The sequence below is a fragment of the Psammomys obesus genome, unplaced genomic scaffold (genome assembly GCF_907164565.1).
Source record: "Psammomys obesus unplaced genomic scaffold, mPsaObe1.curated_primary_1811, whole genome shotgun sequence".
NCBI lineage: Eukaryota > Metazoa > Chordata > Mammalia > Rodentia > Muridae > Psammomys > Psammomys obesus.
In genome coordinates this window covers 13,279,740-13,305,571 of record NW_026590699.1, presented here as the reverse complement: position 1 = coordinate 13,305,571, position 25,832 = coordinate 13,279,740, and the positions used below count along the sequence as shown (strand labels likewise).

The 25,832-nt window shown below is 40.3% G+C and overlaps 1 pseudogene; it reads right to left on the bottom strand.

Annotated features, from left to right (window-relative positions):
• Positions 1–24,750: 24,750 nt before the first annotated feature.
• The window catches only part of LOC129677829 (arginine/serine-rich coiled-coil protein 2-like), a 28,960-nt pseudogene continuing 27,878 nt past the window's right edge, over positions 24,751–25,832 (bottom strand).

The following is a 25,832-nucleotide window of genomic DNA, read 5'->3' as shown; positions in this document are numbered from 1 at the left end:
GACATGTCACTTTTATAAACTGTATCTCATAATGATTCTTCACAGACTTTTGCTAAGTGAAGTATAAGAAACAATTTTAATATCAGTAGATGCCCCCAGAATTTCATGTTAGATTCAAGAGGCCACAGGCAAAGATGAGTCTTTTAGTGGAAATTATATTTGTATTAATTAATAAGAAAATACTAGTTTTTATATGTTTACTATGTCTTGGCATATGCACTACAGCTTTTAGAGTTAATATAAATGACTTCCTTCTACATTTTTGGACTCTTGGATAATTATGGTAGAAAACACTGAATACTCAGGAACAAGATAATCCTGCAAAGTCCTCACCTACATTACTGCTGTTTGTTTTTATACACTGACACAAAAATCTATTGATATGAACGTAGCATGATTTTGGAAGGGAGTTCAAGTAAAACAATTTGTTTTTGACACCAAAATCACCTGTCTAGATTATGTAATAAATGCCTTCTTCAACAGATGGAACTAATTCTGTGTCTCCTTGAGAGAAAGAGTGTTTGCTTGTTTTATTTTATCCAGGTTTTTGTGCTTAGCCCTAGAATTTAACTCCACTACCTCAATTAAATAGGAACCCCATCTGCGATGGCATTCAACAAAGAAGTGGCACGCCTCCAAGAAATGTATTTCTTGCAAATTCACAGCTGTGGACATTAAAAATGTGTGGGTCTGATTTGGTTCACTTCTGAAGATCTTACTGGGGACTTCTCATCCTAAGGGAGGAGTGACTAGTAAGGAAAGTCACTCACAAGCTCTGGAATTAAGGTTGCATGGTTGCAGGGTATCTGTCTTTTTAGGCCTCACTGAGCCTGAAAATCTCATCATGGTACCACCCAGCATATATTTATTGCTTGTCTCTCTAGTAAGTCATCTGTCATGATGCCTGGCACACAGGATGGAATGGCTCTTTTAGATGTCACTCACAAGTGAAATAAAGGAAGGATGCACCATTTTTCTCCTTCTTGAGTTTCAAAGCATAGTATTTGGAAATTATAATCTTGAAAATAGCATTCTTTTGGGTGGGGGATTGGAGACTGAACCCAGTGCATGGTAGGCATGCACTCCCACCACTGAACTATATTCCTAGTTCATGAATAGAACTGCTTAAAAGTGATTTGGTTTCATTTTGGGTATTTATTAGAAGTAATTTTTTGGAGAAAGGCCATTGGGAATATCACAAAACAAAGGATGGTAAATGTCATCACAAACTGCTATAATTGTGTGACGGACTTTCCAAGTTAACAAGTTTTGTTAAAATAGCATGTATAGTCTTGCCTTTGTTGTTGAGCATGGAGTGCATTTCCCATGAGTTCTGAGAACCACTGGGATCCTAGTGACTTTTTATAGTCTATGTGTGTGACTGCAGTATCAATAGCAATCACAAAAGCCAGATAGTTAAAAGTTCAGGGAAGGGGATGGAGGGCAGAAGCTTGAGTTTGACTCTGTTGCAGGTTTTAACATTGGAAGATGCTCCATCTATTGCTGTATGGAACTTCAAGTGAGGGTTTTATCTGCCATATTTATGAGATGTTTCTTCCTTCTTACTCTGTTTCCCCTCTCCCTTCTCTTAGAATAAAATACTACTTAGATACCTGTTAGGCCTGTGCCCATTTTTGATCAAATAACAAATGAGCATCAGAGCAGGTTTATGTGATTATTCTGAACATAAGCCTATTTCAGGGGCATCACTGAATAAACCAAAAGATCTAAGTTCAATGACATTGGAGTTAGAGCAATTAAAGACTGTGTGTATGTGTTCAGTAACAACACTGCATTACATGTGTTTACATGGTTATTCTTTGTTTCTTTTTAGCAACAAATATGATTGTAAAACTTGGAGTGTAATTTGAGATTGTAGAGAGTATATTCTTATTTTATAGACAGAAAATTGTCCTTCATCTAATCCCGGATGACTGTAACTATTGAGATATGATATTCACCTTGAGTATGTCAATGGACCTTCATCCTCTGGGCAGTTCACTTAGATCTTTGTTGTTAGAAAGATGATAATGTGTGTATACTAAAAGTCATCCTTTTTTATTCTTTTTTTTAATTAGTAGTAGATAATAATTAGAAGATAGTAGAAGATAGTAATTTTCATAGTAATACTGCTTGCCACTGTATTTCCAAAGGTGGCTGCAGTGACAATTGCCTTAGGCTATTCACATATGTGTGCAGTTTCCCCCATTTTGTACCTGTCCTGCTTTGTGGTTCATGTTGAATGTGGGTGCAACAGGAATAGAATTCTGTCCATAGTGTCTGGCTTTTAAGACACTATTAGCTTTTGCTTTTTATTTTTCAAACAAATACTTTTGGTAACTCTTGAGCTACCTTATCTTTCTGGAGACCTATGCAGAAATCCTCAATTCTGAAGCAAAAAGAGTGAGGCTCATTTGCCTTTCTAATTGAACTATGAAATGACTCTGTCCCTGAAGAATATCAAGTACAAAGTCACTAGAGACATCAAAAAATTGACCATTGAATAATTTTCTACTCAGTGCACTGAACCAAGGGAGGTAGAAAGTGTTTGCTGTTAAACTGAGCCAATAGAAATTGGGTTGACTTCTTACATAGCAATATACACAAATAATTTGAAGAGATTAAAAACATTATAAAATATTTAGTCTGAAATATATATTAGAAAACATTGGTTCTTGGTTATTAAGAGGGCTTGAATTGCTCTTGGGCATACTGGAGTTGCCAATTCATTAAAAAAAAACCCTTTTATTGATTCTTTGTGAATTTCATATCATGTACCCCAGTCCCACTCATCTCCCCATTTCTTCATATACACCCTCTGCCCCTTCACCCTCCCCACAAAAGAAAATAAAAAACAAACAAAGCTGGGGGACGACAAGATGGCCGCGCCAGGAGAATAGGGCATCTGAGAAGCAGGACAACATTTTCTGTACAGCGACCAAGAGACTGAACTCTGGGCCCTAAAACAACAGCGATCGTGTTTCCCAGGTGAGAGGAAACCTCCACAGCGTGGGAATCAGTCGGGACCACTTTCAGGTCACCCAGCCAGAACCCAGAAGAGATCCCGGGTCGCGTAGGCACTAGGTCCCCAGACCAGAGCCACATGCCTGCATGTCCTGATCACCTTCCCAGGCTGATCGGTGGGCACAAAAAACACTACAGACCAGGAGTCCCTGTCATGAGAGAATCCACAGGGAAGGAAGGAAACAGTTCTGACTTGGGTCACCCAGTCCTTCCCTGGAAAAAGTCTCTCAGACCTGTGGGTCATAGCCGCCATCACTGAGCTGTGCTCCAGACATAGGCACAGTTTCTGTGCGCCAGCTATTTGGCCCAGACTGAGCTGTGCGCCCCAGGGCAAAAAAGAGACTGGGAGTCCCTGTCACGAGAGAATCCACAGGGAAGGAAGGAAACAGTTCTGACTTGGGTCACCCAGTCCTTCCCTAGAAAAAGTCTCACAGACTGGTGGGTCCAAGCCACCATCACTGAACTGGGCTCCAGCAGCAGGCACAAACAGTTGCTGCGCTCCAGCTCTCCAACTATGTGCCCCAGGGCAACAGAGACTGGGAGTCACTGTCAGGAGAAATCCTCACAGGGAACTAAGCAAAGAGGACAGACTTAGGCCACCCAGTATATCCCTGGAATAGGTCCCACAGACTGGCCCAACCCAGGGACCTGCTGTACACCAGATAGCCTGCTGTTACCAGGAAAGCGGTACTCACCCAACACAGACTACCGCTTGGGACTGGACACAGAGCCCCGACCTCAGACCTACAAAAGCCCAGAATCCCCGAGATCAACCCTCAGATACGGCTCCAAGGTGCAACTAGTTATCCCTAACAAAACTGACCAAACCAAAGAACACACAGGTCACAGCAGCAGATAATTAAATTTACAGCAAGAAACCCAGAAGCAGGGCAGCTGTCTTCAGGACTTCCCTGGGTGAGAGGAGAACCCTATCGACTAAGAAAGACCACAGTTACCACTCAGGTCTCTATCCCTGAGGGGAGCAGCAGCAACTCCTGAAAAACGGCAGCCATCCAGTGACTATACCCAAAATGCTGAGAAGACTTCCCTCAAGAAAATCCAGCTTTCTACCAAGGGGATTCTCTCCATCACAAGATCCCTAGGATCCACCAGAAACTAACCCTAATGGGTAGAGGCCCAATGGGTAGAGGCCCAATGGGTAGAGGCCAGCGTAAAAGCTCAACCAACAAAAGACAGAGTAATATGGCATCTCTAGAACCCAGTTATCCAGGGGCTTCTCAGATGCCCTATTCTCCTGGCGCGGCCATCTTGTCGTCCCCCAGCTTTGTTTGTTTTTTATTTTCTTTTGTGGGGAGGGTGAAGGGGCAGAGGGTGTATATGAAGAAATGGGGAGATGAGTGGGACTGGGGTACATGATATGAAATTCACAAAGAATCAATAAAAGGGTTTTTTTTTTAATGAATTGGCAACTCCAGTATGCCCAAGAGCAATTCAAGCCCTCTTAATAACCAAGAACCAATGTTTTCTAATATATATCCAAGTAGGCCTGGACACCCCAGCATAACTGAAATCCAAGAAGATGACCTAACAACTATGCTCATGAAGATGATAACAGAGGAAACAAATAAAATACATAAAGACCTAGAGGAAGATAAACTCAAACAGAATATGGCCATCTGTAAAGAAAAAGAGGAAGTTATAGTCAAACAGTTTGTGGCCTTTAGACAGGAAATGCTTAAATCACTGAATGAAATAAAAGAAACATAGGTTTGTTCAAACAAACAACTGAAAGAATTGATGGAAAAACAGGAAAATACAGTCAGACAGGTGAAGGAAATCAACAAAATGGCTCAAGATCTGAAGATAGAATTGGAAAAATTAAAGAAAACACAAATGGAGGAAATTGTGGAAAGAACTTAGGGAAGAAAACAGGAACTACAGAGGTTAGCATAACCAATAGACTACAAGAGATGGAAGAAAGAATCTCAGGTGTGGAAGATACAATGGAAGAAATAGATGTATCTGTCAAAGAAAATGTTAAATCTAAAAAATTCCTGACACAGACCGTCCAAGAAATTCAAGACAACATAAAAAGACAAAACCTAAGAATAATAGGAATAGAGAAAAAAGAAGACTCCCTGCTCCAAGGCCCAGAAAATATTTTCAACAAAATCATTGAAGAAAATTTCCCCGACTTAAAGGAGAGGCCAAAAATAATTCAAGAGGCCTACAGAACACCCAATAAATTAGACCAGAAAAGAAAATCCTCCTGTCACATAATAATCAAAATAGTAAGTATACAGAACAAAGAAAAAAATACTAACAGCTGCAAGGGAAAAAGGCCAAGTAACATATAATGGCAAACCCATTAGAATCACACCTGACTTTTCAACAGAAACTATGAAAGCCAGAAGGGCCTGGCCATGCAGACGCTAAGAGAACACAGATGTCAGCCCAGGCTACTATACCCCACAAAACTCTCAGTCCTCATAGATGGAGAAAACAAGATATTCAATGACAAAAACAAATTTCAACAATACCTACACACAAATCCAGCGTTACAGAAGACACTAGAAGCGAAAATACAACCCAAGAAAAGTAACTGATTTTAAGAAAACACAGGAAATAATTAACCTCACTACAGTAAAACAAAAAGCAACCAAGCACACAACCTTATGACCACATCCAACATCAAAATCAAAGGATCTAACAGCCACTGGTCATTAATCTTTCTCAACATCAGTGGACTCAACTCTCCAAAACAAAGTCACAGACTAACAGAATGGATATGTAAACAAAACCCAGCAATCTGTTGCATACAAGAAACACACCTAAATCACAAAGATAGACATTACCTGAGGATAAAGGGTTGGAAGACGGCTTTCCAAACAAATGGACCCAAGAAGCAAGCAGGAGTAGCCATTCTAATATCTGATAAAATAGACTTTCAACCAAAATTAATAAAAAGAGATGGGGAAGGACACTTCATACTCATCAAGGGAAAATTCCACCAGGAAGACATCACAATCCTGAACATCTATGCCCCAAATACAAGGGCACCCACATTTGTAAAAGAAACATTGATGAAACTTAAACCACATATAGATCCCCACACATTAATAGTGGGAGACTTCAACACCCCACTCTCAAAAAAGGACAGATCCACAAAACAGAAATTAAACAAAGAAACAATGTCTCTAACAGAGGTCATGAATCAAATTGACCTAACAGACATTTATAGAACCTTACACCCAAACACAGCACCTCATGGAACCTTCCCTAAAATAGACCATATTGTTGGTCACAAAGTGAGCCTCAACAGATACAAGAAGATTGAAATAATCCCTTGTATCTTGTCTGATTACCATGGACTAAAGCTGGACATCAACAACAATGGAATTAGAAAAAAGCCTACAAGCACATGGAGACTGAACAACTTGCTACTAAATGACAGCTGGGTCAGGGAAGAAATAAAGAAAGAAATTTAAGTATTCCTAGTACTCAATGAAAATGAAGACACAACATACCCAAACTTGTGGGACACAATGAAGGCAGTGCTAAGAGAAAAGTTCATAGAACTAAGTGCCTTCAAGAAGAAATTCGAGACAGCACATTCAAGCAACATAATGGCTCACTTCAAAACCCTAGAAAAAGAAGAAGCAGACACACCAAAAAGGAGTAGATGGCTGGAAATAATCAAACTCAGGGCTGAAATCAATCAATTAGAAACAAAACTCAGGAAAGACCCCTGTGCTCAGATTTTTTGGTCCTGTTGCTCTCCTTGTGGAGTTCCTCTTCTGTCCAGATCTTACTGTTTCTCACTTCTTTCCCAAGATTCCCTGCACTATGCCCAAAGGTTGCCCATATGTCTCAGCATCTACATTGATAGTCTGCAGGAGAGCTTTTCAGAGTTCCTCTGTGTCAGGCTCCTGACTTGTTCCCTCTTTTCTCCTTCTTATGATGTCCAGCATTTTTGTATTTCCTGAGACTGCTATTTCAACCAAGGACTATGCATGGAGATAACCTAAGGCCCCTGCACAGATGTTGCCCATGGCAGTTCACTATCCAAATGCATTCTTCCATTGTAATAGGAACAGGGACTGTCTCTGACATGAACTGATTGGCCTGCTCTTTAATTACCTCCCCCTGAGGGGGAAGCAGCATTACCAGGCCACAGAAGAAGACAACACAGCCACTCCTGATGAGACCTAATTGACTAGGATCAGAAGGAAGGAAAAGAAGTCCTCTCCTATCAGTGGACTTGGGGAAGGGCATGCATGCAGAGGGTAGAGGAAGGGAGGGATTGGGACAGGAGGAGGGAGGGAAGCATGGGGGGGATACAAAGTAAATAAAGTGTAATTAATAAAGAAAAAATGAAAAAAAAAAAACCCAAATAAAACAGTTCAAAGAATCAATGAAACCAATAGCTGGTTCTTTGAGAAAATCAACAAGATAGACAAACCCTTATCCAAGCTAACTAAAAGGCAGAGAGACACCATCCAAATCAACAAAATCAGAAATGAAAAGGAGGACATAACCACAGACACTGAGGAAATCCAAACAATCATTAGGACTTACTTCAAAAGTCTATATGCCACAAAATTTAAAAATCTAAATGAAATGGACAATTTTCTTGATCATTTCGACTTACCACGGATGAATCAGGACCAGGTAAATCAATTAAATAATCCTATATCCCACAGGGAAATAGAAGCAGTCATCGAAAGTCTCCCATCCAAAAAAAGCCCAGGACCAGATGGCTTCAGCGCAGAATTCTACCAGACCATCAAAGAAGACCTAACTCCAATTCTCTTCAAACTATTCCACAAAATAGAAACAGAAGGAACACTATCAAACTCATTTTATGAAGCCACAGTCACCTTGGTACCTAAACTTCACAAAGACCAAACAAAGAAAGAGAATTTCAGGCCAATCTCCCTTATGAACATTGATGCAAAAATACTCAACAAAATACTTGCAAACAGAATACAAGAACACATCAAAGATATCATCCACTATGACCAAGTAGGCTTCATCCCAGGCATGCAGGGTGGTTCAATATATGGAAATCCACCAATGTGATCCACCACATAAACAAACTGAAAGAAAAAAAAAAACACATGATAATCTCTCTAGATGCTGAGAAAGTATTTGACAAAATCCAAGATCCATTCATGTTTAAAGTATTGGAGAGATCAGGGATATAAGGCACATATATAAACATAGTAAAGGTGATATATAGCCAACCTATAGGCAACATCAAACTGAATGGAGAGAAACTTAAAGCAATCCCACTGAAATCAGGGACAAGACAAGGCTGCCCACTCTCTACATATCTCTTCAACATAGTTCTGGAAGTCATTGCTAGAGCAATAAGACAGTTGAAGGAGATCAAGGGGATACAAATTGGAAAGGAAGAAGTCAAATAATCACTATTTGCAGATGATATAATAGTATACGTGAGTGACCCCAGAAACTCTACCAGGGAACTCCTACAGCTGATAAACACCTTCAGCAAAGTGGCTGGATACAAAATTAACTAAAAAGAAAAATCAGTAGACCTCCTGTATACAAAAGACAAAAGGGCTGAGAAAGAAATTAGGGAAACAACACCCTTCACAATAGCCACAAATGACGTAACATACCTTGGAGTAACCCTAACCAAACAAGTCAAAGACTTGTATGAAAAGAATTTCAAGTGTCTGAAGAAAGAAATAGAAGAAGATATGAGAAGATGGAAAGATCTCCCATGCTCATGGCTTGGCAGGATTAACATAGTAAAAATGGCCATCTTACCAAAAGCAATCTACAGATTCAATGCAATTCCCATCAAATTGCCAACACAATTCTTTACAGACCTGGAAAGAAAAATTCTCAACTTCATATGGAATAACAAGAAACCCAGAATTGCTAAAACACCCCTCTACAATAAAAGATCTGCTGGAGGTATCTCCATCCCTGATATTAAGCTGTACTACAGAGCAACAGTTACAAAAACTGCATGGTACTGGCATAGAAACAGAATGGTGGATCAATGGAACTGAACAGTGGACCCAGAAATAAACCCACACATTTATGGACACCTGATCTTTGACAAAAATGCCAAAACCATACAATGGAAAAAAGATAGCATCTTCAACCAATGGTGCTGGTCCAGCTGGATGTCTTCATGTAAAAAAATGAAAACAGAGCCATACTTATCACCCTGAACAAAACTGAAGTCCAAGTGGATCAAAGATCTCAACATAAAACCAGACACATTAAATCAGTTAGAAAAAAAAAAAGTGGGGAATACCCTAGAACTCATTTGCACAGGAGACAACTTCCTGAACAGAACACCAACAGCACAGGCTCTAAGAGCACAATCAATTAATGGGACCTCGTCATGGAACTGAAAAGCTTCTGTAAAGCAAAGGACACCATCATTAAAACAAAACGATTGCCTACAGACTGGGAAAGAATCATCACCAACCCTTTATCTGACAAAGGGCTAATATCCAGTATATATAAAGAACTAAAGAAGCTGAAAAGCAGCAAACCAAGTAATCCAATAAAAATTGGGGAACAGAGCTAAACAGAGAACTCTCTGTAGAGGAATATCGAATGGCAGAGAAACACTTAAAGAAATGTTCAACCTCATTAGCCATCAGGGAAATGCAAATCAAAACAACCTTGAGATTTCACCTTACACCCATGAGAATGGCCAAGATGAAAAACTCAAGTAACAACATATTGGAGAGATTGTGGAGAAAGGGGAACACTCCTCCATTGCTGGTGGGAATGTAAACTTGTACAACCACTCTGGAAATAAATCTGGCGCTTCCTCAGACAACTAGGAATAACGCTTCCTCAAGATCCAACCATACCACTCCTAGGCATATATCCAAAAGGGGCTAAAGTACACAATAAAAACATTTGCTCAACCATGTTTGTAGCAGCTTTATTTGTAATAGCCAGGATCTGGAAACAGCCCAGATGCCCCTCAACTGAAGAATGGATGCAGAAACTGTGGTACATCTACACAATGGAGTATTACTCTGCAATGAAAAATAAGGAAATCATGAAATTTGCAGGTAAATGGTGGGATCTGGAAAGGATCATCCTGAGTGAGCTGTCCCATAAGCAGAGGGACACAAATGGTATATACTCACTCATATAGACATATAACATAGGATAAACCTACTAAAACCTATATATCTAAAGAAACTAATTAAGAGAGAGGACCCTGACTAAAACGCTCAATCCCCATCCCGAAAGGCATAGAGGATAGACATCAGAAGAAGAAACAGGAACAACCTAGGAACTTGCCTCAGAGGGCCTCTGAAAGGCTCTGCCCTGCAGACTATCAAAGCAGACACTGAGACTTATGGCCAAGTGTTGGGCAAAGTGCAGGGAATCTTTTTTTTTTTAAATTTTATTTTTTTCTTATCAGTTACATTTTATTAACTCTGTATCCCAGCCATGTCCCAATCCCTCATTCCCTCCCAGTTCCTCCCTCCCTGCCTCATCTCCACTGCGCCCCTTGCCAAGTCCACTGATAGGGGGAACCTCCTCCCCATTCATCTGATCCTGTTTTATCAGGTATCTTCAGGACTGGCTGCAAAGCTCCCCTCTGTGGCCTAACAGGACTGCTCCTCCCTTGGGGGGTGGGGAAGCCAAAGAGCCAGTCATTGAGTTCCTGTTAGAAATAGTCCTTGTTCCCCTCACTATGGGAAACCAATTGGTTACTGAGTTACCACAGGCTACATCTGAGCAGAGGTTCTAGGTTACATTCATACATGGTCCTTGGTTGCATGTCAGTCTCAGAAAAGACCCTGTGCCCAGATATGTTTGGTCTTTGTGGAGCTCCTAGCCTTTCCTCATCAGACTAACTCCCCTTCTTTCTTATGATTCCCTGTACTCTGCCAAAGGTTTGGTCATGAGTCTTTGCTTTGAAAACACTGCTAGTTAGAGTTTTTCAAATGCGCTCAGTAGACTCCTGTCAATGTTTAATGTGCTTCCCATCTGTCTTTCAAAATGAGGATTGATAATCTTACCCCATGTCCGTTCTCTTGATTATCTTTTTTAGGTGTATAGATTTCATTATGTTTATCATATCTTATAGGTCTATATAAGTGAGTATATACCGTGTTTGTCTTTCTCCTTCTGGGATATTTCACTCAGGATGATCTTTTCTAGGTCCCACCATTTGCCTGCAAATTTCATGATTTCCTCCTTTTTGATTGCTGAGTAGTATTCCATTGTGTAAAAATACCACAATTTGTGTACCCATTCCTCCGTTGATGGACATCTGGGTTGTTTCCAGGTTCTGGCTATTACAAATAAAGCTGCTATAAACATGGTTGAGCAAATATCTCTTTTGTGTACTTGAGCAAAGTTTGGGTATATGCCTAGCAGTGGTATAGCTGGGTCTTGAGGAAGCACTATTCCTAATTGTCTTAGAAAGCGCCAGATAGATTTCCAGAGTGGTTGAACCAGTTTACATTCCCACCAGCAGTGGAGGAGGGTTCCCCTTTCTCCACACCCTCTCCAGCATGTGTTGTCCCTTGAGTTTTTCATTTTGGCCATTCTGATGGGTGTAAGGTGATATCTCAGGGTCGTTTTGATTTGCATTTCCCTGATGGCTAATGAGGATGAGCATTTCTTTAAGTGTTTCTCTGCCATTCCATATTCCTCTGTCGAGAATTCTCTGTTTAGATCTGTTCCCCATTTTTTAAGTGGATTACTTGGTTTGTTGCTTTTCAGCTTCTTTAGTTCTTTGTATATACTCGATATTAGTCCTCTGTCAGATAAAGGGTTAGTGAAGATTGTTTCCCAATCTGTAGGCAGGCGTTTTGTTTTGATGACAGTGTCCTTTGCTTTACAGAAGCTTTTCAGTTTCATGAGGTCCCATATATTGATTGTTGCTCTTAGAGCCTGTGCTGTTGGTGTTCTGTTCAGGAAGTTGTCTCCTGTGCCAATGAGATCTAGGCTGTTCCCAAATTTTTCTTCTAACAGATTTAGAGTATCTGGTTTGATGTTGAGGTCTTTGATCCACTTGGACTTTATTTCTGTGCAGGGTGATAAATATAGATCTATTTTCATTTTTCTGCATGTAGACATCCAGTTGGACCAGCACCATTTGTTGAAGATGCTGTCTTTTTTTCCATTGAATGGTTTTGGCTTCTTTGTCAAAAATCGAGTATTCATAGGTGTGTGGGTTTATTTCTGGGTCTTCTATGCGGTTACATTGATCCTCCTTTCTGTTTTTATGCCAATACCATGCAGTTTTTATTACTATTGCTCTGTAGTACAACTTGAGATCGGGGATGGAGATACCTCCAGATGATCTGTTGTTGTACAGGATTGTTTTGGAGATTCTGGGTTTTTTGTTTCTCCATATGAAGCTGAGAATCTTTTTTTCAAGGTCTGTAAAGAATTGAGTTGGTATTTTGATCGGAATTGCATTGAATCTGTAGATTGCTTTTGGCAGGATGGCCATTTTCACAACGTTAATCCTACCAATCCATGTGCACGGGAGATCTTTCCATCTTCTGAGATCTTCTTCAATTTCTTTCTTCAGAGACTTGAAGTTTTTCTCAATCAGGTCTTTCACTTGCTTGGTTAGTGTCACCCCAAGGTACTTTATGTGGTTAGTGGCTATTGTGAAGGGTGTTGTTTCCCTAATTTCTTTCTCGGCCATTTTTTCTTTGGTATACAGGAGGGCTTCTGATTTTTTTGAGTTGATTTTTTATCCTGCCACTTTGCTGAAGGTGTTTATCAGCTGGAGGAGTTCTCTGGTTGAATTTTTGGGGTCGCTCATATATACTATCATATCATCTGCGAATAGTGACACTTTGACCTCTTCCTTTCCGATCTGTATCCCCTTGATCTCCTTTAGTTGTCTTATTGCTCTGGCTAGGACTTCAAGTACTATGTTGAAGAGGTAGGGAGAAAGTGTGCAGCATTGTCTTGTCCCTGATTTCAGTGGGATTGATTTAAGTTTCTCTCCATTGAGTTTGATGTTGGCTATAGGCTTGCTGTATATTGCCTTTACTATGTTTAGGTATGTGCCTTGTATCCCTGATCTCTCCATGACTTTAAACATGAATGGGTGTTGGACTTTGTCAAATGCTTTTTCAGCATCTAAGGAGATGATCATGTGGTTTTTCTCCTTCAGTTTGTTTATGTGTTGGATTACATTGATGGATTTCCGTATGCTGAACCACCCTTGCATGCCTGGGATGAAGCCTACTTGTTCGTGGTGGATGATATCTTTGATGTGTTCTTGGATTCGGTTTGCAAGTATTTTATTGAGTATTTTTGCGTCAATGTTCATAAGAGAGATAGGTCTGAAGTTCTCTTTTTTTTTTGGGTCTTTGTGTGGTTTAGGTATCAGGGTGACTGTTGCTTCATAGAATGAGTTTGGTAATGTACCTTCTGTTTCTATTTTGTGGAATAGTTTGAGGAGAATTGGTGTGAGCAATTCTTTGAAGGTCTGGTAGAATTCTGCGCTGAGACCATCTGGCCCAGGCCTTTTTTTGGAGGGGAGACTGTGAATGACTGCTTCAATTTCCTTGGGGGATATTGGGCTGTTCAGTCTTTCTACCTGATCTTGACTTAATGTTGGAAGATGGAATCTATCAAGAAAATTGTCCATTTCATTTAGATTTTCAAATTTTGTGGCATATAGGCTTTTGTAGTATGACCTAATGATTGTTTGAATTTCCTCTGTGTCTGTAGTTATGTCACCCTTTTCATCTCTGATTTTGTTGATTTGGATATATTCTCTCTGCTTTTTAATTAGTTTGGCTAAGGGTTTGTCTATCTTGTTGATTTTCTCAAAGAACCAGCTTTTTGTTTCATTGATTCTTTGAATAGTTTTATTTGTTTCTAATTGATTGATTTCAGCCCTGAGTTTGATAATTTCCAGACTTCTGCTCCTCTTGGGTGTATCTGCTTCTTTTTTTTCTAGGGTTTTCAGTTGGGCCATTAAGTTGTTTGTATGTGATGTTACAAATTTCTTCTTGCACGCACTTAGTGCTATAAATTTTCCCCTGAGCACTGCTTTCAATGTGTCCCATAAATTTGGGTATGTTGTGCCTTCATTTTCATTGAATGCTAGGAATTCTTTAATTTCTTTCTTTATTTCTTCCTTAACCCAGCTGTCATTGAGTAACAGGTTGTTCAGTTTCCATGTGCGTGTAGGCTGTTTGTTATTTCTGTTGTTGAGGTCCAGCTTAAGTCCATGGTGGTCAGATAGAATACAAGGGATTATTTCAATCTTATTGTATCTGTTCAGGCTTTCTTTATGATCAATTATATGGTCTATTTTGGAGAAGGTTCCATGTGGTGCTGAAAAGAAGGTATACTCTTTTGAGTTTGGATTAAAAGATCTGTAGACGTCTATTAGGTCCATTTGATTTAGGGTCTCTGTAAGTGTTTTTATTTCCCTATTTGTTTTCTGTCTAGTTGATCTGTCCCTTAGTGAGAGTGGAGTGTTGAAGTCTCCCACTATTAGGGTTTTAGGATCAATGTGTGATTTAAGCTTTAATATTGTTTCATTTACGAATGTAGGTGCTCTTGTATTTGGGGCATAAATATTCAAAATTGTGATGTCCTCTTGGTGGATTTTTCCTTTGATGAGAATATAATGGCCGTCCTTATCTTTTTTGATTAACTTGGGTTGAAAGTCTATTTTATTAGATATTAGGATGGCTACTCCTGCTTGTTTTCTGGAACCATTTGCTTAAAAGACATTTTTCAGCCCTTTACTCTGAGGTAGTGTTTATCTTTGTTGCATAGGTGTGTTTCTTGGATGCAACAGAATGTTGAATCCTGTTTCCGCAACCATTCTGTTAGTCTGTGTATTTTATTTGAGGAGTTGAGTCCGTTGATGTTGATAGAAACTAGTGACCAACAATTCTTACTTATTTTAGATGTGGTGTTGCTGGTGTCACTGAGTTTCATTGCTTGTCTTCTTTTGTTTTTTTTGTTGTGTAGTTATCTATTTCCTCTGTTTCCTTCGATGTAGTTGTTTTCTTTGGTTTGGAGTTTCCCTTCTAGTAACTTCTGTAAAGCTGGGTTACTATGTAGATATTGTTTAAATTTGGTTTTGTCTTGAAATATCTTGAATTCTCCGTCTATGTTGATTGAAAGTTTTGCTGGGTATAGTAGTCTGAGTTGGAATCTGTGGTCCCTTAAGGACTGTATGATTTCTGTCCAGGCCCTTCTGGCTTTCATAGTTTCTGTTGAGAAATCTGGTGTGATTCGGATAGGTCTACCTTCATATGTTACTTGGCCTTTTTCCCTTGCTGCTTTTAGAATTTTTTCTTTGTTCTGTAGGTTCAGTGTTTTCACTATGATGTGACATGAAGAATTTCTTTTCTGGTCTAGTCTACTTGGTGTTCTGTAGGCCTCTTGTATGTTTATGGCCATCTCCTTCTTTAAGTTGGGAAGGTTTTCTTCTATAATTTTCTTGAAAATATTTTCCGGACCTTTGAGTCTGATGTCTCCTTTTTCTTCTACTCCTATTATTCTTAGGTTTTGTCTTTTCATGGTGTCCTTGATTTCTTGGATGTTTTGTGTTTGGAACTTTTCTGATTTTATTTTTTCTTTGAGAGACATGTCAATTTCCGCAAGTGTATCTTTGGCTCCTGAGATTCTTTCTTCCATCTCTTGTATTCTGTTGGTGATGCTTACCTTTTTAGTTCCTGATCTTTTCTCTCTGTTCTCCAGCTCCTGGTTTTTCTCTATTTGTGGTTTCTTTATTGATTCTAATTCTGTTTTCATGTCTTGCACCATTTCCTTCATCTGTTTGAATGTGGACTCCTGTTTTTCAATGATAGCTTCTAGTTTTTTTGTCCGTTTCCTCTCTGTGTATCACTAATTGTGCCTCTACTTCTTTGGGTATAATTGCCTGTATTTCTATGAGAGCTTTGTTTATTTCTTCTTTATTTGCATTCATTTGTGTGGACATTTCTTTGAGAGCTTTGTGCATTTCTTCTTTGTTTGCCTCAATTTTCGTGGTCATTTCTCTGAGTGCACGATTTGTTTCCTCTTGGTTAGTCTCGATTTCTTTGGTTATTTCTCTGAGGGCTTTGTTCATTTCATCTTTATGGGCCTCTAAAAGCTGGAGAAACATAGTTTTGAGGTCGTTTTCTTGTATATCTAGTGAATTGAAGTGTCCATTTTTTTGTGGGTTTGCTGGTGAGATCATTATGTCCTGATTTTTGTTGGGAGTGTTCTTACGTCTGCCTCTAGCCATCTGGTTATTTATAATCCTCACTGGTTGTTCCTCGAGATTGTAGTTTGGGCTATGATCCTCTCTTTCTGTTTTCTGGACTGTTTTTTCAGGAAGATGAGAGAGGTTCACTGCTTTGGGGGTGTGCACTGTGTTTTCAGTTTTGCCTAAGTAAAGAATGTGACGCTGGCGCTATTCGCGTGTGCTTTTAGCGGGCGCAGTGTGCATGTGCGCATTGTCTGACTATTGCAGTGGCCTGCAAGCCACTATTATGCAGTTCTGACTGAGATCCAGGGATTGTTTGCCTGGATTACCCTGGTGGACCCGCAAGGCAGAGGCTTCAATGTCGCTATCCCTAGAATCCCTCTGATGCCCACACTAGGAGTGTGGGTGGCAGGGATCTCGTCTGGTTGCTTCTGTGGAGAGGCCCTGGGTCTGGGGCAATCTCTCCCTAGAAGGCTCACTCACTCTCTTGCAGGACCAGTTGGAATGCACAGGGGTTCCCTTTGCTCATCACTCTCAGTTTTGGTCCTGCTGCAGAAGTGCACGGGTAGGGTAACAGTCAGCTCTGTGACACTGTGGCCGCAGGACTCGGTGTCCACCTTTCCTGTGTGCTGCCTCTTTGTTCTTTCCCTCTGCCAGGAGGGGTTGTGTTGACTGGTCCCGGGTAGGTTTGAGTGTCCTCAGATCCAGAGCTTGGGTTTCTCTGCTAGGGTCCGCTGGCGAGAGGGTGCTGTGTCCTTGGCAGGCTGCCTCTCTGTCCTTCCCCTCTGACCTTCTCCTCTGCTAGGGTGAGCTTATGGAGGTGCTCTCAAGGGAGTGCCAGCAGGGGTTGGGGCTTCTCAGTGGGATCCTGAGCCCTGAGCCGGCGGCGTTTCTCTGCCGGGGGGAGGGGGGGCGCCGGTGATAGAACTTGCTGCTAGATCTTATTGCGCTGGACCCAGGAGAATCTCAGGATGCGTAGGATGACCACAGTCCCAGATCCAGAGCTGTAGTTTGTTTGCTAGGAGCGGCCAGCAGCACTGGAGTTCTGGCACTGTGAAGCCACTGTTAGCCTCTTTATCCTTCAGTGCAGGGAATCTTATGTAAGAAGTGGGAAATAGTAAGATCTGGAGAGGACGGGAACCACACAAGGAGAGCAACAGAACCAGAAAATTTGAACACAGGGGTCTTCCCAGAGACTCACACTCCAACCAAGTACCATGCATGGAGATAACCTAGAACCCCTGCACAGATGTAGTCCATGGCAGTGTAGTGTCCAAGTGGGTTCCATAGTAATGGGAAGAGGGACTGCCTCTGACATAATCTGATTGGCCTGCTCTTTGATCACCTCCCCCTGATTGTAGCGCAGCCTTACTAGGCCATAGCAGATGACAATGCAGTCATTCCTGATATGATCTGATATAATAAGATCAAAAGGAAAGAGGACCTCCCCTATCAATGGACTTGGGTAGGGGCATGCACGAAGAAGAGGGAGGGAGGATAGGGAGGAGGGAGAGGATTATGGGGAGGATACAAAGTGAAGAAACTGTAATTAATAAAAAAACCCAGAATAAAGCATAAAAACATTTTGTCACAGAAGCTGTAGTGTGTTAATGTGTCCCACATTATAACATTTTCTCCACAGATCTTTACTAGCAAATGTTCATTGCAATAAGTGTTGTTCTGATTCAAGACATTTGGCCTCTACCATACCATCCATACTGGATCCTCACCACAACTTCTCCCAGTTGTCATGTTGTTGCTCTGTGCCATGACGATTCTGCAGTTTTGGATCAGCAGGACCAGTCCTTTCACATGCTCCAATAGTTCACAGATAGATTTTGGGATGGGCCAACTCAAAGCCCAGGATCTGGGCCTAGGTGATGGCTGAGTTGGTCAGAGTGCCAGCTCTCCTGTATCCAAATCATCAGGGAGAGCTCTACAGCACTGCCCTGGCTAGCTCATTCAATATAGCTGCTGGCAGGGTACTGGGTCAACTCTCCCACTCTCATGTCATCATTGTGAGCTCACCTGCACCTAAGATACCAGAGCTACCTTCACCCTGCTGCTCAGTCAAGGTACAGGGCCCTGTCTCCCAAGTGCTGTAGGAAGGATCTGGGCCAGTTATCCAACTCTCATACTCTCGAGGAAGCTGGCTAACATGTACCTTTGTCATCAGGGCCAGCTTCAATGTTTTGTCCAGGTGAGGTGCATGACCCACTCTCTTAAGTGCTGCAGTTAGTGAGAAGTGGCCCCAGCTCTCCAGAGTGTCACAGTCAATGAGGAGTGAGGCTAGTTCTGCAATGCCCTTGGACATCTACATGGTCCCAGGTAGTTGCCCAGACTAGGGATGCCCCTATGGTCTATAATGGTAATATGAGTGATGTACATGAACACCAACTTCTACCACTGCATGGCCACAGATCCAGACATGTCCCTCAGCAACAGCATGAGCTGAGACTTCACCATGGCCTCAGGTGGAGGGGCTGGCTATTTATAACATGCGATTCCTCTCAAGTCTTATATCTCTATTTCCATCTCTCTTCATAATGCTCAAGCTGTTCAGCTTCTCTTTCTCTCCCTTGTGTCCACTACATACTTGCACATTATAGTGTCTCCCACCGTGGGGAGGCTGGCAGGCCTCTAGGAAACATCCTCTACCTGTGTGACATGGCATGGTGGCAAACAGGTCTCTAGGTGTCCACAGCCCATCCATGTGGCATGGTAGCAGATGGGTCTCTTGAGACTATTCTTCCATGTCTTCTAGAACTTTGTCAATGTTTTTCAATATTATGGTCTCTGGAATTGTAGCCTATAGCAGTAAGGTTACTGTAAGTCTCTAGCATCACATCTTCATAGAGACTCTTCTAGGATGGATCCAGAAAAACCCACTTACTCCAAGTGGAGTTCACATGTACATTAATGTCTGGACTTTGGAGCTCACCTGAGCTTCCTTCATAGCATCCAGCAGTAGTGCTCAGAGCATCACACCAAACCATTCAAGCATGCTCAGGTACAGAGCTGAACCTGCAGTACGGCACCTAAAAGAACCCTCCTCTTCTTCTGCTAGTTCAGCTTTTACTTAAAGTGATTTCTATTGAAAAGATCCAGTAGCTTACTTCTCAGGGCATTTGTCCTATTACTTTTATGTTACAGAGAGCAAGGCAACTTATAAAAGAAAGCATAAAATAGCTTGTGGAATCAGAGGATTAGAGTTCATGATGGTGGAACAAAGACATTTTAGCAGGAAAAGCTGGCTTAGCATCTGAAAGCCTAAATATTTTTACAATTAAAATTGTGTGTGTGTGTGTGTGTGTGTGTGTGTATTCATGCATGTATGTGCATGAGTGCACATGCACAAGAGCATTTTGTGTCAATATATGCTACATATGTGAGGATGCCTGTGGAGGCTAGAAAATGGAATCAGATACCTTGGAACTGTAGTTACAGGTAGCTGTAAGCACCTGACATGGGTGCTAGGAAGTAAATTTGGGCTTTTGGAAAATAAGAAAGTACTGTTATCAACTAAGCTGTTCCTTTAGCCAGAGAACTCACATCTTCACCTACAAGCAGGGGAGAGAGAGAGAGAGAGAGAGAGAGAGAGAGAGAAAGAGGCACCTAACAGGGAGTACTAGTCTTTTGAAACCTCAAAGTCTGATTACAGTGACACATGTCCTCTAAAAAAGCCACAGCTATTAATTTCCCCAAACAGTTACACCAGCTGGGGGTTAAGTATTCAAATAGATGAGCCTATGATGGTCATTCTCACCAAATCAGTACAGTACTTAAGATAGCTAATGCATTTCAGTTGCTAATAATGTACTTAGAGATTCTTCTTGTCTCACTCAAAACATAACATTGGCCTTGAAGTTGGAAATCATAGGTCTTTCTCACACGGCTATGGATTCCTCTGCCCCCTTACTTGCAACCAGTTCTTTCTTAATCTTGTGCTACCCACAGTCTTAATATTTTTGAGGAATAAAATGAACAGGGGAAAGGAGGATCTGTACTTAGATCATGATTTTGTGAAAAGATTAAGTCTGTAAGCTTGGTAAACCTGTGTACAAACAGATGGTTGAGAAAAGACAAAAGAAAAGGAAAAAGCATATTAGATTAATTAGTTACTGCTTAAATTTCAGATCTTTTGTTTCCTAAAGTTTTGGTAACACTTTCTACACGTTAAGGTCTTTGTGATGTTCAAATACATTTTTTACTTATAGTAGCACTTGTTTTAACAACCCTGTGAAGCAAATAGGTTGTTATTCCTCATAGTTTAGTGATTGTATTTAGAAATTATTTTAATTTTACAGGTATCTTATGTGATCATGAAAATTCTGCTTCCATGTTATTCACAGAACACTTACATAGAATCTTTACCTAAATTGATTTATTTTTTCTTCAAGTTAAACTATGATCAATACCATGGATTAATGTAGTAAGGTTTACTAGAAATTTATTTAATGTTCGTTCATTGATAATTTTCTAATATTTTCCAAAGTTATGACCTCCTTTACTTAAAATACTATATAAAGCTAGAGAACAGGAAGACAGCACCAGGAGATTCACTGGGTTATCTGGGTAGTGCAGAGTGCTTCGCCACTGCCTTGTTGGTTTATCCCTTAGCTTCTTGTTCCTCCTGAAGCAATATGGGCATTTTCACAGGACTCAAGCAACACTACACTATTTTTGATCTAATCACAAACATCGTTAACTTATTATACTTTAATAACTCAATCTGTTTTCTCCTCTGTTTATATAGATGACCTACTTTCAAGAATTAACACTAGACACAGTTGAAGTTCTTGTGGAATTACTAATGATCATATGACAGCTTTGCTAAAGATCAGCAGAACCAACCATCCATTTATCTGTCTATTCCTCTATCACACTTCAGTTATTAATCATATTTCCATTCATTCATTGCCCCATTCATCTACTAACCTATCCATCAACCCATCCCTTGCCTTTTTCTAGAAGAAAAGAGAAAGAAGCATAAGATATGTTTACTTCTTGTGTGACATTGTCTATCCACACATACACTCAGTAACCAGTCCACACACCTTCCATAATAAAGGGTAACTATCAGGAATAAACTGTTGCTCTTACTGGATTATGAAGTAGAGAGGAGTGCTCTTCTAGGAAGAATTTTGCAATGATAGAGACATTTTCATGTTTTCAAAAGTAGATTAATGGAATACCACTCAGCTATTAAAAACAAGGAAATCATGAAATTTGCAAGCAAACGGATAGAACTAGAAAAGATCATCCTGAGTAAGGTAACCCAGAAGCAGAAGAACACGTATGGTATATACTCACTTATAAACGAGTATACATACTCACTCACTTTGCCATATAATATAGAACAACCATATAAAATCTACAGACCTAAAGAAGCTAAACAACAAGGAGGACACTAGGGAGGATGCTTAAATCTCATTCAGAATGGCAAACAGGATAGACACCAGAAGAGGTGGAAGAGAGGAAACAGGATGGGAGTCTACTGTAGAGGGTCAGCTAAAAGGCTCCAATCAACAGGGGATCAAAGCAGATTCTGAGACTCACAGTCAAACTTTGGGCAGAGCTCAGGGAGTCTTAAGGAAGAAGGTGGGGTTGGGTGATGGAATGACACGGAGGGACAAGAGCTCCACAAGGAGACCAACAAAGCTAAAAAAAATTTGAGCCCAGGGAGTCCTTTAGAGACTGGTGCACCAACCAAGGACCATGCAGGGAGAGAACCTAGACACTTCCTGCTCAGATGTAGCAGATAGGAGCTCGGTCTCCATGTACGTTCCTGACTAAGGGAATCAGGGGCTACCTCTGTCATGAACTCGGTTGCCTCCTCTTTGATCACTTTCCCCTGGCCATGCAGCCTTTCCAGGCCACAGAGGAAGAGGATACAGGCAGTCCTGATGAGAGTTGATAAGCTAGAGTCAGATGGCAGGGGAGGAGAATACAGTGGACTAGGGGAAGGGAATATAGGGGAAAGGAGGGAGGGAGGAGAGGGAGGAGTTGAGGGAGGGAGCTACAATCAGGATATAAAATGAACAAATTGTAAAAATTAAATAACAAAAAGGAAAAAAAGTAGATTAACATAGAACTCTTTCTACTTTTTCTCTGAGAAGATAGATAAAAGCCTTGATTTGGAAAGAAAGGTATCACTGTAACAAAGAATGTTACAATTAATGCCCCTTGTAACTTATACTGACAGTCCTGAAACAAAAATGAAAACTGATAATTCAAGTCCACAGCCCAAAATTTTATAACAATTCTCCAGAGGGAGAATAAATGGAGACTGAATAGTACCCCAAATGGTTTATTCTAGTAAAAAAAAAAAAAATATTCTTGGCTACGATAATTTCCCTCTGTATATCCCTAAGAATGGGAGGAGTGGCCAGTACTGGTTGACAGAAAGAAACTGAAACAAGCTGCTGAATTTACAAGTTGCTTTTTAAAATAAATTTTATAGCATAGGAAATTAAGTACTTTGTCTACGACTCATGGCTGTGGTTGAAACTTGGATGCTTACAAGTGTTGGGAAGAGGTGAGGAAATGAAGTAGTTTCTTAGGCTCTGATTCAGGAAAGAAACTACTCAGACTCTGAATGTAATGTCTGATAGAAAACTGCATATTCCCTGGCTACTTGTGGAAATGCCATTTGATAATGAGTTTTGAGCCAGGCTCTTTTCTCAGAGTGGAGTAATAATTTCAGTCACTGGAGACACACTATGAAACTGTTTTTGCCCACAAAGTTTTAACTTTTATTAATTTGTTAGTTGTCATACAAAGTAAAGAGTTACATTGTGACATTTTTATTCATGCATCATCTCCTGTATTCTTGTTCTCCCAGCATCCTCTCTCACTGCCCTCTTTTTTCTTCTTTTTTTTAATTTATTCTTTATTAGTTACACTTTATTCACTTTGTATCCCCCCTGTGGTTCCCTCCCTCCTCCTGTCCCAATCCCTCCCTTCCTCCACCCTCTGCATGCATGCCCCTCCCAAGTCCACTGATAGGGGAGGTCTTCTTTTCCTTCCTTCTGACTCTAGTCAATTAGGTCTCATCAGGAGTGGCTGCAGTATCTTCTGTGGCCTGGTAATGTTGCTTCTCCCTCAGGGGGAGGTAATTAAAGAGCAGGCCAATCAGTTCATGTCAGAGACAGTCCCTGTTCCTATTACAATGGAACCCACTTGGATACTGAACTTCCAGGGGCTACATCTGTGCAGGGGTCTTAGGTTATCTCCATGCATAGTCCCTGGTTGGAGTATCAGTCTCAGGAAAGACCCCCGTGCTCAGATTTTTTGGTTCTGTTACTCTCCTTGTGGAGTTCCTGTCCTCTCCAGATCTTACTGTTTCCCACTTCTTTCATAAGATTCCCTGCATTCTGCCCAAAAGTTGCCCGTAAGTCTCATCATCTGCATTGATAGTCTGCAGGGCAGAGCCTTTCAGAGGCCCTCTGTGTCAGGCTCCTGACTTGTTCCCTCTGTTCTCCTTCTTCTGATGTCCATCCTCTTTGCCTTTCTGGATAGGAATTGAGCATTTTAACAAGAGTTCTCTCTCTTGCTTAGTTTCTTTAGGTATACAGATTTTAGTAGGTTTATCCTATATTATATGTCTATATGAGTGAGTATATACCATGTGCATCTTTCTGCTTCTGGGACAGCTCACTCAGGATGATCTTTTCCAGATCCCACCATTTACCTGCAAATTTCATGATTTCCTTGTTTTTTATTGCTGAGTAATATTCCATTGTCTCACTGCTGTCTTTTCTGGTCCCCTTCCTAATATTTTTTGGAATATATTCTGGTCCCCTTAAAATGTTTTTTTTTTTTCCTGTATTTGGGTCACATATATTCCATTTCTCTGAGACTTTTTTTTTTACTTCATTTTACTTTTTAAAATTATATTTTTCACTTTAAATTTTTTTATGGGTATGGATATTTGTCTTGCATAAATTTATGTGCATCAAATCCTTGCCTGGAGCCCAGAGGAGGGTGTAAAATCTCCTGGACCTGGAATTACAGACAGCTGTGTGATGTCATGTGGGTGCTTGGAATATAAATCAGGCCCTCTGCAAGAATAGTTAGTGCTTTTAACCTCTGACCCATCTCTCCAATTCCTAACACTTCTTTTTAAAAGCTATACTCTGAAACAAAATAACTTTTAAAATCTGGCGTAATCTATGCAGCATACTAATCTCATATTATCTATCTATCTATCTATCTATCTATTCATTTATTTATTTATTTATTTATTTATTTATTTATTTATTTATTTATTCTCAGTGATATTTTGAGATTTTATCTCACCCAAAGCTTTAATATATTTGAAAAGTAGAATTCATGAACTAAAAAATAGTGTCATTCTATAGTCCTGCCAAGTTTAATGGAAGTAGGTTTAACCTGATTACAACATTAACACCAGTATCACTGATCTGATATTTACAAAAAATCATATTTTTCAATAAATTAGAGTCAGTGCAACGTACATGCAAGCTAGAATTCTGGCTGTTTGATGAACAAGCACCTGGCATTAGAAGAAGTCTATACAGTCCCACACTGATATTTTACAAACTGTATCCATTCCACGAACGTGAAACCCAAACTCTTTGTGTGTGGGTTTGTGATTTTGCCATTTCATACTGAACATCAAGATTTCGAAAACCTTGTTCTGTTGCTTCAAAGTCTTGTAATTTTCTTCGTCAACTGAACTACAGCCATCTTCAGCTTCACTCTCAATGCCCATTAACTTCCTAAATTTGACCTTTTGGTCCTTGTTTAAAAATTCAATTTTTTCCCCTATACTTCAGCAGACTGAAATTTGTCACCTTCTTTATTGCCTTCCCAGAGCATTTTTTCTTTTTTTTTTTTTTTTTTTTTTTTTTTTTCCTTGCTCAGCAAATTTCATTGAGTTTATAGCAGCTTGGTTATAGTGGCTGGGAACAGCTATGCTGGTCTTTGCCAGTGCTCTTTAGCTTACAGAGTTATTGTTTGAGCTTCCATAGCTATCTGAGCAGTCAACTGTATTCCTGATGCCCATAGTACAACAATAAAGAAGGTGACAAATTCCCAGTGTTTGTAGCTGCTGCAACCATTCTTTGTTTTTGCTTTTCAACCATTTCCTTTTCTCACTGTTCTTGTAATTTCTTTGCCCTTTCCAAGCTCTTAGCTAATGAGTCCTGTGTTTCTGCCTCTGAAGGGAGGTGGACTAGGTGTCTGGTTTAGGCTTCTGCCAAATCTTCTTGGTTTTTCAATTCTCTTCTTTCTATCTCGACCCCAACTCCTTGATCTTCTCTCAGGTGTGTTTGGTTCTTTTTGTAGAGGTATCAGGTGTGCTGTTAAGTTGCTAGTATACGAACTCTCCATTTTTTTTTTTTTTTTTAATTAAGGCACTGTGTGTTATGAACTTTCCTTTTAGCCCTGCTCTCATTGTGTCTCATACATTTGGGTATGTTTTGCCTTCATTTTCATTGAATTTTAGGAAGCCTTCCTTCCTTCCTTCCTTCCTTCCTTCCTTCCTTCCTTCCTTCCTTCCTTCCTCCCTCCTTCCCTCCCTCCCTCCTTTCTTTCTCTCTCTTTCTTTCTTTCTTTCTTTCTTTCTTTCTTTCTTTCTTTCTTTCTTTCTTTCTTTCTTTCTTTCTTTCTTTCT